General features: G+C 37.8%; 1 protein-coding gene and 1 pseudogene across 12 annotated transcripts in view; one reads left to right on the top strand and one right to left on the bottom strand.

The window, feature by feature from the left end:
- ZGRF1 (zinc finger GRF-type containing 1) overlaps positions 1-14,677 on the bottom strand; it is a 250,677-nt gene that overhangs the window by 190,800 nt on the left and 45,200 nt on the right. The gene's annotated exons all lie outside the window — the stretch shown is intronic.
- LOC143668025 (elongation factor 1-beta pseudogene) lies at positions 890-1,695 on the top strand (annotated as a pseudogene).

Raw genomic sequence — 14,677 nt, 5'->3', positions numbered from 1 at the left:
TGTCAAGGAACTGATTCCAGTATTCAAGCACTCCCGGTTGTAAGAGAGATCAGCTACAAAGCAGTACGACAACTCCTACTGAAGAGAAGAGTTGCCAATGGATTTGTGGGAGAATTAAGTGAATGCTGGCAGCTGGTCTCATAACCAAAATATGAATATGGGTCTACTCTCATCACTATCAACAAACCTTATTGAACACCTTGCTCTACTCTGTTAAGTTCTCAGACCAATGTACCTGAAGAATAGCGTCATTCTAAAATTTTACAAAAGAGAAACATATCCTCTCACCTAAAACATAAATACGAGTATGCAGATATCTACCATAGCTCCATGACAACCTACTCTTGCCACCTCCAGGAACAAACATTGGGCTCAATGTGGGCTCTAATCTGAGCTGCTCTTGAGAACAGAAGTATACAACTTCATGATAGTATCATTAGTCATACGTGTAAGTTAAATACAGCAGTTCTAAGCATGGAATCCTAAGGACTTTAGTGTCTTCTGATGAGTGATCTCTGGATAATCACTAAAATAATGAATGCAATCATATTTAAAAGTGAAATACTTCAAAAAAATGCCCTCATTTTTGTTTCTTCAGAAGAATTTACCTACATCTTTCATTTACTAGATAACAGGCCACCCCACTCCCCTCAGACTCTCAGCTCTGGTTGTCAATGATCAGATAAATAATGTAGTGTTTGGGGAGCTAAATAAACATTCAATTCTTACAGTCAATAAATGTTCCTGTTACTTTGACTGAAAACTTATGTCCCCAAGAGATATTTTCTGTAAAATAAGATGAAATCCAGTTATAATAAACAAGTGCATTCTCTCCCCAGAATGACATTTAAATTAAAAAAAAAAAAATGTATGTCAAGAATGTTTCCTTGCCTTTTTTTCTCTCAGCACTCCAGTTGGACTGCATGCGCTCCTTTTTACCTCCGCTGCTGCCCAGTTCCCGGATACAACTGTCGCCATGGGTTTCGGAGACCTGAAAAGCACAGCTGGCCTCCAGGTGCTCAACGATTACTTGGCGGACAGGAGCTACATCGAGGGATATGTGCCGTCACAAGCAGATGTGGCAGTATTTGAAGCAGTCTCCAGCCCACCTCCCGCCGACTTGTATCATGCCCTACGTTGGTATAATCACATCAAATCTTATGAAAAGGAAAAAGCCAACCTGCCAGGAGTGAAAAAAGCTTTGGGCAAGTATGGACCCACTAATGTGGAAGACACCACAGGAAGTGGAGCCACAGATAGTAAAGATGATGACGACATTGACCTTTTTGGATCTGATGATGAAGAGGAAAGTGAAGCTAAGCGGCTAAGAGAAGAGCACCTTGCCCAGTGTGAGTCAAAGAAAGCCAAAAAACCTGCACTTGTTGCCAAGTCTTCCATCTTACTAGATGTGAAACCTTGGGATGATGAGACAGATATGGCCAAATTAGAGGAGTGCGTCAGAAGCATTCAAGCAGATGGCTTGGTCTGGGGCTCTTCTAAACTAGTTCCAGTGGGATATGGAATTTAAAAACTTCAGATTCAATGTGTGGTTGAAGATGATAAAGTTGGAACAGATATGCTGGAGGAGCAGATAACTGCTTTTGAGGATTATGTGCAGTCCATGGATGTTGCTGCTTTCAACAAGATCTAAAGTCCATCCTGGATCCTTGCCCTTAAATAAAACTTTGACAAACAGCCTTTGGCTTGGCTCTTGAGTCTGTTAAGTAAGAGTGTGAAATGATTTCCTTCAGCTTTGAGGGAAGGAATTCATGGCCTAGTAGTTCATAAATAATTCAAATTTGATTAAATACTCTTAAATATTTGGCCAGAAATGGAAACTACCTCTTAAAAATGTAATATCTATACCATGAATATAGGTAGGTGTTAAGTAGAATTTAGTAGGAGTTTTAGTGTAATAGGTTGTTACTCTTTTGTTATACCTTCAGAATGCATGATACCAGTTTTACCAAAATATCATTAGCTTTCATATTTGCCTTCTTTTTAAATCTGGGAAATAAAGCATCACTTTAAGGGAAAAAAAAAAAAGAATGTTTGCTTGTTTGTTCATTGTTTATAATAAAAATATTTAAAGGAAAAAGCCTATTTTAAGTGATAGAAAACCTCATGATGCCATGGGTGATCCTTTCCCAAGCCCCCACCACCTAGCTTGGTACAAAGCCAGACTGCACTGCAAGTGTGGGTCCCCAGTCCTATTTCCAGAGCAAGCAGAGTAACCTTATCATGGAGTGAATAAATGCCTATAACCATATGTCTGGTGGTAGTCTGAAAATCTGAACCAGGGCAGTTATCTTTGTCCCTCCTGTCCCAGAAATTGTTCAAACAAAGAAAAAGCTCCCATGGCAGCTAAATCTCTGTAAGAAAACAATCAAAGTGCCTGGGGAGAAGGACTGCCAGCTTGAAGACACACAATAGAACATCTGTGACCAGAAGGAAAAACTACTCTTTTACTGGGAAAAAGGAATACTGAGAAAATTATCCCAGTAAAGGGGGAAATTCATAAGTCTCTGTGCATATGCTCAGAACAAGATAAGATGCATGATCAGAAAAGACCAGAGAGGATCCTACACTTTCACTTTGAGATGTAAGGGCACTAAGTTCAAACGAGGCACTGAAACTTTACTTTGTCTCATTTCTCTCTTTCCCCTATTGGTCAAGAGGGCTTTCTCAATCCCAGGATCCTGGGTCCTGGCTCAGCCCGGGAGTCCTACTCCATGTTGCAAAGGAGATTTACATCCCTGGGAGTGATGTCCCATGTAAGGGGAAGAGCAGTGACTTTACTTGCTAAATTGGATTAGAGAGAGAATAGGATGGTCTTCTTGACAGGAGGGCTTATACCCAACATAATCTGTGTCATATCAACAGCTAGTTACAAACCCAAGACACAGAAATCTCAGAGAATAAATACCAGAATTAACATTTTAAAATATTAAAATGTAGTGTCTGACTTCCGGGCCAAGATGGCAGTTTAGCAATGTGCGCGTTTTGGTTCGTCCTTCAGAACAGCTGCTAGATAACCAGAAACAATACAGAACAGCTCCTGGGGCCATGTCAGTGACAGGACACACAGCGTACACCAATCTGGACCAGCTGGACCGGCTGAGAGTTCCCCCAGAACCATGAGTTCCCCAAGTCACGGCAGACAGTGCCCCTCCCCCACAGGCTGCTTCCCAGAGGGGAAAGAAAACAGATTTTACCAGTAAAAGGGACTGAGCACAATGAATTCAGTGTGGAATTAATTCACAAATTCTCACTACTAAAAATAGGCCCCCAGCTCAGGTGAACTTGGTCAAAGTGGAGGTCGCTCATTTTTGCCCCAGACCCAAGGGGGCAGGGCTGACGGAAAAACGAAAAAAAAAAAGGAAGCAGAGATTTTTGTGGCTGTGTTTCTACAAAGGCTTGACTGGCTCTGGATTCAGCGGCAGGGCTTCTCGGGCTGCAACTGCCCCAGGCATAGGCAGAAGCAAGCTTGTTTGAGGGCCTGTCTGGAGCCTGTGCCTTCCCCAGGGGAGGGGTGAGGACCAACTCGGGTGGAATCCCTCCATCAAGGAATTCAGACCCCAGGGCTTGGTAATTTGAAGCCATTAAAACCAGCCTACAACCTCTCCTCTGTCTCCACCACGCCTCCAGCAGGGAGAGTCTGCCAAAGTCAAAGATACCGCATCATCTTATGATGGTGGGACCTGCAGGCAGACAAGCGCCACATAATGGGCAGAATAAGAAAAACAGAGTCCAGAGACTTCACAGGAAAGTCTGTCAACCTGCTGGGTCTCACCCTCAGGGAAAACTGACGCAGGTGACTCTTTCCTCCTGACAGGAGGCCAGTTTGGTCTGGGAAAATCCAGCTGGGGTGTATAATACCTAAGTATATCCTGCTAAGTGTGGGTGGGGATGGAGGGGCAGGAAGGCACCACATAGGCAGAGCAAGAAACAAAAAAACAAGAAGTGAAAAATTCTCCTCTGTGAAACAAAACCTAAGAATAAGCTGAACTGAATGTCAAAGAACAGATAGACAACAAATTGATCCAGCAAGAAAATCCTGGGTAAAAGAAGTGAAAACAATCTCCAGAATAAAGTAATTAAGGTAATTAAATTCCTAGATGCCAGCAAAAAATAACAAATCACACTAGGAAAATTGAAGATATGGCCAAGTCAAAGGAACAAAACAACAATTCAAATGAGATACAGGAGTTGAAACAGTTAATTCAGAAGGTACAAACAGACATGGAAAAACTATTCAAAAATCAAATCAATGAACTGGGAGAGGATATAAAGAAGGCAAGGAATGAACAAAAAGAAGAAATCAAAAGTCTGAAAAAACAAATCACAGAACTTAAGGGAATGAAAGGCACAGTTGAAGAGCTGAAAAAAATAATGGAAACCTACAATGTTAGATTTCAAGAGGCAGAAGATAGGATTATTGAACAGGCGGACAGAACATCAGAAAACTGACAAGCAAAAGAAAACATAGGAAAAAAATGGAAAAATATGAGCAGGGACTCAGGGAATTAAATGACAAAATGAAGCACACAAATATACATGTTGTAGGTGTCCCAGAAGGAGAACAGAAGGAAAAAGGAGGAGAAAAACTAATGGAGGAAACTATCACTACAAATTTCCCAACTCTTATGAAAGACTTAAAATTACAGATCCAAGAAGTGCAGTGTAAACCTAAGAGAATAGATCCAAATACATGTCCTCCAAGACACTTACTAATCAGAATGTCAGAGGTCAAAGAAAAAGAGAGCTTGAGAGCAGCAAGAGAAAAGTAATCCATCACATACAAGGGATTCCAAATAAAACTATGTGTAGATTTCTCATCAGAAACCATGGAGGCGAGAAGACAGTGGGATGATATATTTAAATTACTAAAAGAGAAAAACTGCCAACCAAGAATTCTATATCCAACAAAACTGACCTTCAAAAATGAGGGGAAAATTAAAACATTTTCAGGCAAAAAATCACTGAGAGAATTTGTGACCAAGAGACTGCCTCTGAAAGAAATACTAAAGGAAGAACTTGAGACAGATATGAAGAGACAAGAGAGAAAGGACTGGAGAATAGTGTAGAAATGAAGACTGTGGGTAAAGGTAACACGAAGAAAAATTAGATATGACATAAAAAATCCAAAAGGCAAAATGGTAGAAGAAAGTACTGCCCGTACAGTAATAACACTAAATGTTAATGGATTAAACTCCCCAATCAAAAGACATAGACTGGCAGGGTGGATTAAAAAACAGGACCCCTCTATATGCTGTCTACAGGAAACGCATCTTAGACCCAAAGATAAACATAGGTTGAAAGTAAAAGGTTCGTAAAAGATATTTCGTGTAAATAACAATCAGAAAGAGCAAGCGCAGCTGTACTATTATCCAACAAATCAGACTTCAAATGCAAAACAGTTAAAAGAGACAAAGAAGGGCACAATGTATTCATAAACGGAACAATTCAACAAGAAGACATAACAATTGTAAATATTTAGCACCAAGAAGAATGCTCCTAAATACATGAGGCAAACAATGAAAAAAGAAAATTGACACATCTATTATAATAGTTGGATATTCAATTCCATACTCTCATCAATGGACAGAATGTCTAGACAGAGGATCAATAAAGAAACAGAATTTGAGTAATATAATAAATGAGCTAGACTTATAGAATTACATCCAACAATAGCAGAATACAACTTTTTCTCAAGTGCTCATGGATCATTCTCAAGGATAGACCATATGCTGGGTCACAAAGCAAGTCTCAATAGATTTTAAAAGATTGAAATCATACAAAACACTTTCTCAGATCAAAAAGGAATGAAGGTGGAAATCAATAATAGGCAGAGTGCCAGAAAATTCACAAATATATGGAGCCTCAACAACACACTCTCAAACAACAACTGGCTCAAGAAATTACAAGAGAAATCAGTAAATATCTCGAGGCAAATGAAAATGAAAATACAACATATCAAAACATATGGGATGCAGCAAAGGCAGTGCTAAGAGGGAAATTTATTGCCCTAAATGCCTATATCAAAAAAGAAGAAAGGGCAAAAATTGAGGAATTAACTGTCCACTTGGAAGAAGTAGAGAAAGAACAGCAAACTAACCCCAAAACAAGCAAAAAAGAAAGAATGAACACTAGAGCAGAAATAAATGAAACTGAGAACATGAAAACAATTGAAAAAATCAACAAAACCAGAAGCTGGTTCTAGGAGAAAATCAATAAGATCGATGGGCCCTTAGCAAGACTGACAAAAAGAAGAAGAGAGAGGATGCAAATAAATAAGATCAGAAATGGAAGAGGAGACATAACCACTGACCCCACAAAAATAAAGAATGTAATGACAGGATACTAGGAACAACTTTATGCTAATAAATACAACAATGTACATGAAATGGACAACTTTCTAGAAGGGCATGAACAACCAACCTTGATGCAAGACGAAATACATGACCTCAACAAACCAATCACAAGTAAAGAAATTGAATAAGTCATTAAGAAGCTCCCCAAAAAGAAAAGTCCAGGACCAGATGGCTTCACGTGTGAATTCTACCAAACGTTCAAGAAAGAATTAGCACCAATCTTGCTCAAACTCTTCAAAAATACTGAAGAGGAGGGAAAGCTACCTAACTCATTCTATGAAACCAACATCACCCTCATACCAAAGCCAGAAAAATATATTACAAAAAAAGAAAACCAATCTCTCTTATGAATGTAGATGCAAAAATCCTCAACAAAATTCTTGCAAATCAAATCCAACAGAATAATAAAAGAATTATACACCATAACCATGTAGGATTCACCCCAGGTATGCAAGGATGGATCAACATTAGAAAATCAATTAATGTAATTCACCATATCAACAAATCAAAGCAGAAAAACCACAAGGTCATGTCAATTGATGCAGAAAACGCATTTGACAAAATTCAACATCTTTTCTTGCTGAAAACACTTCAAAGGAAAGGAATACAAGGGGACTTCCTCAACATGAAAAAAGGAATATATGAAAAACCCATAGCTAACATCATCCTCAATGGGGAAAAACTGAAAGCTTTCCCCCTAAGATCAGGAACAAGATAAGGATGTCCACTGCCACTACTGCTGTTGAACACTGTGTTAGAAGTTCTATCCAGAGCAATCTGACAAGAAAAATACAAGGCATCAAAATTGGAAAGGAAGAAGTAAAACTCTCACTGTTTGCAAGTGATATGATACTATATGTCAAAAGCCCCGAAAAATCCACAGTAAAACTATGAGAGCTAATAAATTAGTACAACAAAGGGGCAGGTTACAAGATCAACACTCAAAAGTCTGTAGTGTTTCTATACACAAGTAATGAACAATCTGAGGGGGAAATCAAGAAAAGAATTTCATTTGCAATTACAACCAAAAGAATAAAATATTTAGGAATAAATTTAACTAAAGAGACAAAAAACTTATCCAGAGAAAACTGTAAGAAATTGCTATAAGAAATAACAGAAGACCTACTGGGATTGAAGGGCATACCATATTCATGGATTGGAACACTAAATATAGTTATGGTGTCAGTTCTACCTAAATTGATTCACAGATTCAGTGCAATACCAATTAAAATCCCAAAAACTTACTTTACAGAAATAGAAAAACCAATAACCAAATTCATCTGGAGGCCAGGGTGCCCCGAATAGCTAAAAGTATCCTGAGAAAAAAAATGAAGTTGGAGAACTCACATTAACTGACTTTAAGGCATATTAGGAAACTACAGTGGTCAAAACAGCATGGTACTGGCACAAAGACAGATATACTGAACAATGGAATAGAACAGAGTGTTCAGATATAGACCCTCTCTCTCATCTATGAACAATTGATCTTTGATAAAGCAGTCAAGTCAACTCACCTGGGACAGAACAGTCTCTTCAATAAATGGAGCCTAAGAACACTGAAGAAGGAAATAAATAAATGGGAGCTCCTCAAAATTAAACACTTTTGTGCATCAAAGAACTTCATCAAGAAAGTAAAAAGACAGCCTACACAATGGGAGACAATATTTGGAAACGACATATCAGATAAAGGTCTAGTATCCAGAATTTATAAAGAGATTGTTCAACTCAACAACAAAAAGACAGCCAACCCAATTACAAAATGGGAAAAAGACTTGAACAGACACCTATCAGAAGAGGAAATACAAATGGCCAAAAGGCACATGAAGAGATGCTCAATGTCCCTGGCCATTAGAGAAATGCAAATCAAAACCACAATGAGATATCATCTCACACCCACCAGAATGGCCATTATCAACAAAACAGAAAATGACAAGTGCTGGAGAGGATGCGGAGAAAGAGGCACAATTATCCACTGTTGGTGGGAATGTCAAATGGTGCAACCACTGTGGAAGGCAGTTTGGCGGTTCCTCAAAAAGCTGAATATAGAATTGCCATACGACCCAGCAATACCATTGCTGGGAATCTACTCAAAGGACTTAAGGGCAAAGACACAAACAGACATTTGCACACCAATGTTTATAGCAGCGATATTTACAATTGCAAAGAGATGAACAGCCAAAATCTCCATCAACAGAAGTGTGGCTAAACAAACTGTGGTATATACATACGATGGAATATTATGCAGCTTTAAGACAGGATAAACTTATGAAGCATGTAATAACATGGATGGACCTAGAGAACATTATGCTGAGTGAGTCTAGCCAAAAACTAAAGGACAAATACGGTATGGTCCCGCTGATGTGAACGGACATTTGAGAATAAATTTGGAATACGTCATTGGTAACAGAGTCCAGCAGGAGGTAGAAACAGGGTAAGATAATGGGCAATTGGAGCTGAAGGGATACAGACTGTGCAACAGGACTAGATACAAAAACTCAAAAATGGACAGCACAATAATACCTAATTGTAAAGTAATCATGTTAAAACACTGAATGAAGCTGCATCTGAGCTATAGGTTTTTGTTTTGTTTTGTTTTGTTTTGCTTTTACTATTATTACTTTTATTTTTTTCTCTATATTAACATTTTATATCTTTTTCGGGTGTGTCACTAGTTCTTCTAAACCGATGCAAATGTACTAAGAAACGATGATCATGTATCTATGCGATGATGTTAAGAATTACTGATTGCATATGTAGAATGGTATGATTTCTAAATGTTGGGTTAATTTCTTTTTTTCCGTTAATTAAAAAAAAAAAAAAAGAGAAGGGGTAATTGGAGCTGAAGGGATACAGACTGTGCAACAGGACTGGATATAAAAACTCGGAAATGGTCAGTACAATACTACCTAATTGTAATGCAATTATGTTAAAACATTGAATGAAGCTGCATGTGAGGTATAGGTTTTTTTTTCTCTCTATTATCGTTTTAATTGTTATTCTGTTGTCTTTTTATTTCTTTTTCTAAATCGATGCAAATGTACTAAGAAATGATGAATATGCAACTATGTGATGATATTAAGAATTACTGATTGTACATGTAGAATGGAATGATTTCTAAATGTTTTGTTAACTTTTTAATTAATAAAAAAAGAAATGATGAATATGCAACTGTGTGATGATATTAAGAATTACTGATTGTATATGTAGAATGGAATGATATCTAAATGTTTTGTTTGTTAATTTTTTTAATTAATAAAAAAAGTTAAAAAATAAAAAAATAAATAATAAATAAATGGAGCCTAGAGAACTGGATATCCACATGCAAAAGAAAAAAGGAGGATCCATATTTCACACCCTATACAAAAATTAACTCAAAATGGATCAAAGTTAATTACTACACATTAGATCTAAGACCACAAAACTGTTAGAAGAAAATGTAGGGAAATAACATAAATCTTACAATAGGAGGGGGTTTCCTAGACCTTACACCCAAAGCATGAGCATTGAAGAAAGAAAGAAAGAAATGGGAACGTCTCAAAATTAAACACTTTTGTGCATCAAAGAACTTCATCAGAAAAGTAAAAAGACTACCTGAACAATGAGAGACAATATTTGGAAACAATATATCAGAGAAAGGTCTAGTATCCAGTATATATAAAGAGATTGTTCAACTCAACAACAAAAAGACAGACAACCCAATTACAAAATGGGCAAAAGACTTGAACAGACACTTCTCCAAAGAGGAAACACAAATGGCCAAAAGGTACATGTAAAGATGCTCAACTTCCCTGGCTATTAGGGAAATGCAAATCAAAACCACAATGAGATATCATCTCACACCCACCAGAATGGCTATTATCAATAAAACAGAAAATGACAAGTGCTGGAGAGGATGTGGAGAAAGAGGCACACTTATTCACTGTTGGTGGGAATGTCAAAAACCGCTGTGGAAGGCAGTTTGGTGGTTTCTCAGGAAGCTAAATAAAGAACTGCCATATGACCCAGCAGTACTATTGCTAGGTATCTATTCAGAGGACATGAGGGCAAAGATACAAACGGTTATTTTTACACCAATGTTTATAACACAATTATTTACAATTGCAAAGAGATGAAAACAGTCAAAATGTCCATCAACGAGTAGGTAAACAACCTGTGGTATGTACATATGATGGAATATTATGCAGCTGTAAGACAGAACAAAGTTATGAAATATGTAACAACGTGGATGGACCTTAAGGACATTATGCTGAGTGAGATTAGCTAGAAAAAAAAGGTCAAATACTGTATGGACTTACTGATATAAACTGACATGAGTGAATGAACTTCGAAAATTTCAGCTGGTAACAGAGACCATAAGGAGATACAAATAGGATAGATATTGATTAATTGGACCTGAAGGGATACAGATTGTGCTACAGAACTGATGATAAAAATTCAAAAATGGATAGCACAATGTTACCTAACTGTAATACAACAATGTGGAACACTGAATGAAGCTGAATGTGAGAATGAAAGAAGGAGGAGGCCTGGGGTCAAAAATGAAATCAGAAGGAAAGACAGACGATAAAGACTGAGATAATATAATCTAGGAATGCCTAGAGCGTATAATGATAACTGACTAAATATACAAATTTAAAAATGTTTCTGCATGAGGAGGAACAAAGGAATGTCAACACTGCAGGGTGTTGAAAATAGATGGTAATTTATATGTTAGAAACTTATGTGAGAATGATATAGCTTTCACAGTGAGACTCTGTAAATGTGAAAACCTTATGTCTGATGCTCCTTTTAGCTACTATATCAACAGAAGAGTAGAACATATGGAATAAAAATAAATAATAAGGGGAACAAATGTTAGAATAAATTCAGTTTGAAATAGTGGTAAATGAAAGCGAGGGGTAAGGGGTATGGTACGTATAGTTTTTTTTTTCTCTATTGTCATTTTATTTCTTTTTCTGTTGTCCTTTTATTTCTTTTTCTAAATCGAGGCAAATGTACTAAGAAATGATGAATATGCAACTATGTGATGGTATTAAGAATTACTGATTGTATATGTAGAATGGAATGATACCTAAATGTTTTGTTAATTTTTTTTTTCTAATTAATAAAAAAAGTTTCAAAAAAAAGCAAGTTTTTGTAATAATAAATATCAATTCCACCTGAAAAAAAAAAAAAACCTACGTGAGAGACTAAAGCAAAAAATATTTGGTACAAAATTTATATTTTGACTGGTGGTTTTCCTAATATAACTTATGTAGATAGCTTAACTGAACACCATAGTACATGGAAAGTTGAGTAGGGCATCAGGTTTTGTAGGTTTGTTCACAGTGATGCCCCAATAAATCCCAGAGTGATTTGAACAGTGAATAAAAAAGTATTTGCAAAGCCCCCTTGGGGGAATGGCAAGAAAGGGCGAAAACTCAATTTCCCAAGTGGAGAATTCTTGATATTCTCACAAACAGTGGGAATACAGCCTATACAAAGCCATAATGAGTCCCCAATCTGAGGGTTTGTTCATTTGAAACTTAACCCCACAAAGGATAGGCTAAGCCTACTTAAAATTAGGCCTAAAAAAAAAGAAAAAATAAATAAAATTAGGCCTAAGAGTCACCCCCAAGAGAACCTCTTTTGTGGCTCAGATGTGGCCTCTCTCCCTCAGCCAACACGACAAGCAAACTCACTGCTCTCCCCTTTCTATGTGGGACTGGACTCCCAGGGGTGTGGACCTTCCTGGCAACGTGGGATAGAAATCCTAGAATGAGCTGGGACTCAGCATCAAGGGATTGAGAAAACCTTCTCAACCAAAAGGGGGAAGAGAGAAATGAGACAAAATAAAGTGGCAATGGCTAAGAGATTCCAAACAGAGTTGAGACGTTATCCTGGAGGTTATTCTTACGCATTAAATAGATATCACCTGTTTAGTTAAGGTGTAATGGAGAGGCTGGAGGGAACTGTCTGAAAATGTGGAGCTGTGCTCCAGTGGCCATGCTTCCTGAAGATAATTGTTTGATGATATGGCTGTCGCAGTGTGACTGTGTGGTTGTGAGAGCTTTGCGTCTCATGCTCCTTTTGTCTACCTTATCGACAGATGAGTAAAACATACGGATTAAAAATAAATAAATAATAAGGGGAACAAATGTTAAAATAAATTTAGTAGATTGAAATGCTGGTGATCAGTGAAGGGGAGGGGTAAGGGGTATGGTGTGTATAAATTTGTTTCTGTTTTTTTTTTTTACATGAGCAGGCACTGGGAATTGAATCCAGGTCCTCTGGCATGGCAGGCAAGCATTCTTGCCTACTGAGCCACCGTGGCCCACCCTCTGTTTTCTTTTTATTGCTTTTTGTGAATTGATGCAGATGTTCTAAGAAATGATCATGATGATGAATATACAACTATGTGATGACAGTGTGAGTTACTGATTGTATAACAAGAACAGAACGATCATATGATAAGAATGTTTGTTTGTATGTGGTTATGTATCATAAATACAAAATTAATTAATTAATTAAGAAAAAAAATAAAAGGACCACTCTTGGTACCAAGTTGCATTAGTAACAGTTCTCTACAGAAACAGAATCAACAGGAAATATTCATAAACATAAAATTTTTAAAAGTGTCTCACATAACTGTGGTAACGTAGAGTCCAAAATCCATAGCGCAGGCTTTGAAGCAGACAATTCTGATGGAGGGTCTCGATGAACTCCACAGGAGAGGCTCACTGGCCAAAGCAGGAAGAGAAGCTGTTTCTTCCGACTCCTCCTCAAAAGCCCTCCATTGATTAGCTCAAACGTCACTCATTGCAGAAGGCACTCCCCTCGGCTGATTACAAATGGAATCAGCTGTGGATGGAGCCGACATGCTCATGATTTAATTGTATGAAATGTCCTCATAGGAACAGACAGGCCCAAGCAGACAAACAGGTACCACCACCTGATCAAGTTGACACATGAACCTGACCATGACAACTCCCTACCCCACTGAAGTATAAAAGGACTGTAAGAATACTATGAACAACTACCTGTACACCAAAACAATTAGATAACCTAGATGAAATGGACAAATTTCTAGGAACACACAAACTACCTACACTGACTCAAGAAGAAAATGATGATCTCAACAAACCAAATATTAGTAAAGAGATTGGATTAGTAATCAACCTTCTAACAAAAGCCAAAAACCAGAAGGCTTCACAGGGGAATTTTACCAAACATCCCAGATTGAATTAACACCAATCCTGATCAAATTCTTCTAAAAAATTGAGGACAAGGGAACAATTCCTGATTCATTCAACAAGGCCAACATCATCCTCATACCAAAGTCAAATAAGGATGTCACAGAGAGAAAAATACATACCAATATCTTTTTTGAATACAGATGCAAAAATCCTCAACATAATGCTAGCAAACAGAGTCCAACAGCACATTAAAACAATTATACACCATGACAAAGTGGGATATACCAGGTATACAAGAATACCCCAACATAAAAAAATAAACCTAATACACTACAATAACAGAATATCATCACATAGTTGTGTATTCATCACTATGATCGTGTTTTTGAACATTTGCATCACTCCAAAAAAAAACTCATACATACCATACCCCTCACCCCTCCTTCTCACTGACCACTATATTTCCATCTACACAATTTGTTTTAACTTTTGTTCCCCTTATTATTTGTTTAATTTTTTATCCATATTTTTTACTCATCTGTCCATACCCTAGCTAAAAGGGGCATAAGATACAAGATTTTCACAATCACACAGTCACATTGTAGAGAAAACTGTATCATTATATGATCATCATCAAGAAACAAAGTTACTGACTTCCGGGTCTAGATGGTGGCTTAACAACTTGCGCGTTTTAGTTCATCCTCCAAAACAACTACTAAATAACCAGAAACAGTACAGAACAGCTCCCAAAGCCACCATAGTGACGAGACACACAGCGTACCACAGTCTGGACCAGCTGGACCGGCTGCGAGCACCCCCCAAAACCATGAGTTCCCAAAGCTGCGGCGGCCACCACCCCTCCCCCACAGGCCGCTTCCCAGAGGGGAAAGGAAAGGGCTTCACCAGCAGCAGGGACTGGGCACAATCAAACACCAATTGTGGAACTAATTAACAAATTCTGACTACTAAAAATAGGCCCCCAGCTTAGGTGAACCTGATCAAAGCGGAGGTGCTCATTTTTGCCCTGGCGCCAAGGAGGCAGGAATGACAGAAAAAGGGGAAGAAAAAAAAAAGAAACAGAGGTTTTTGTGGCTGTGTATCTACAAAGGCTTGATTGCCTCTGGATAC

The sequence above is a fragment of the Tamandua tetradactyla genome, chromosome 24, assembly GCF_023851605.1.
Source record: "Tamandua tetradactyla isolate mTamTet1 chromosome 24, mTamTet1.pri, whole genome shotgun sequence".
Lineage (NCBI taxonomy): Eukaryota > Metazoa > Chordata > Mammalia > Pilosa > Myrmecophagidae > Tamandua > Tamandua tetradactyla.
Note: the sequence above shows the minus strand (reverse complement) of the source record. Positions and strands in the feature narration are given on the sequence as shown.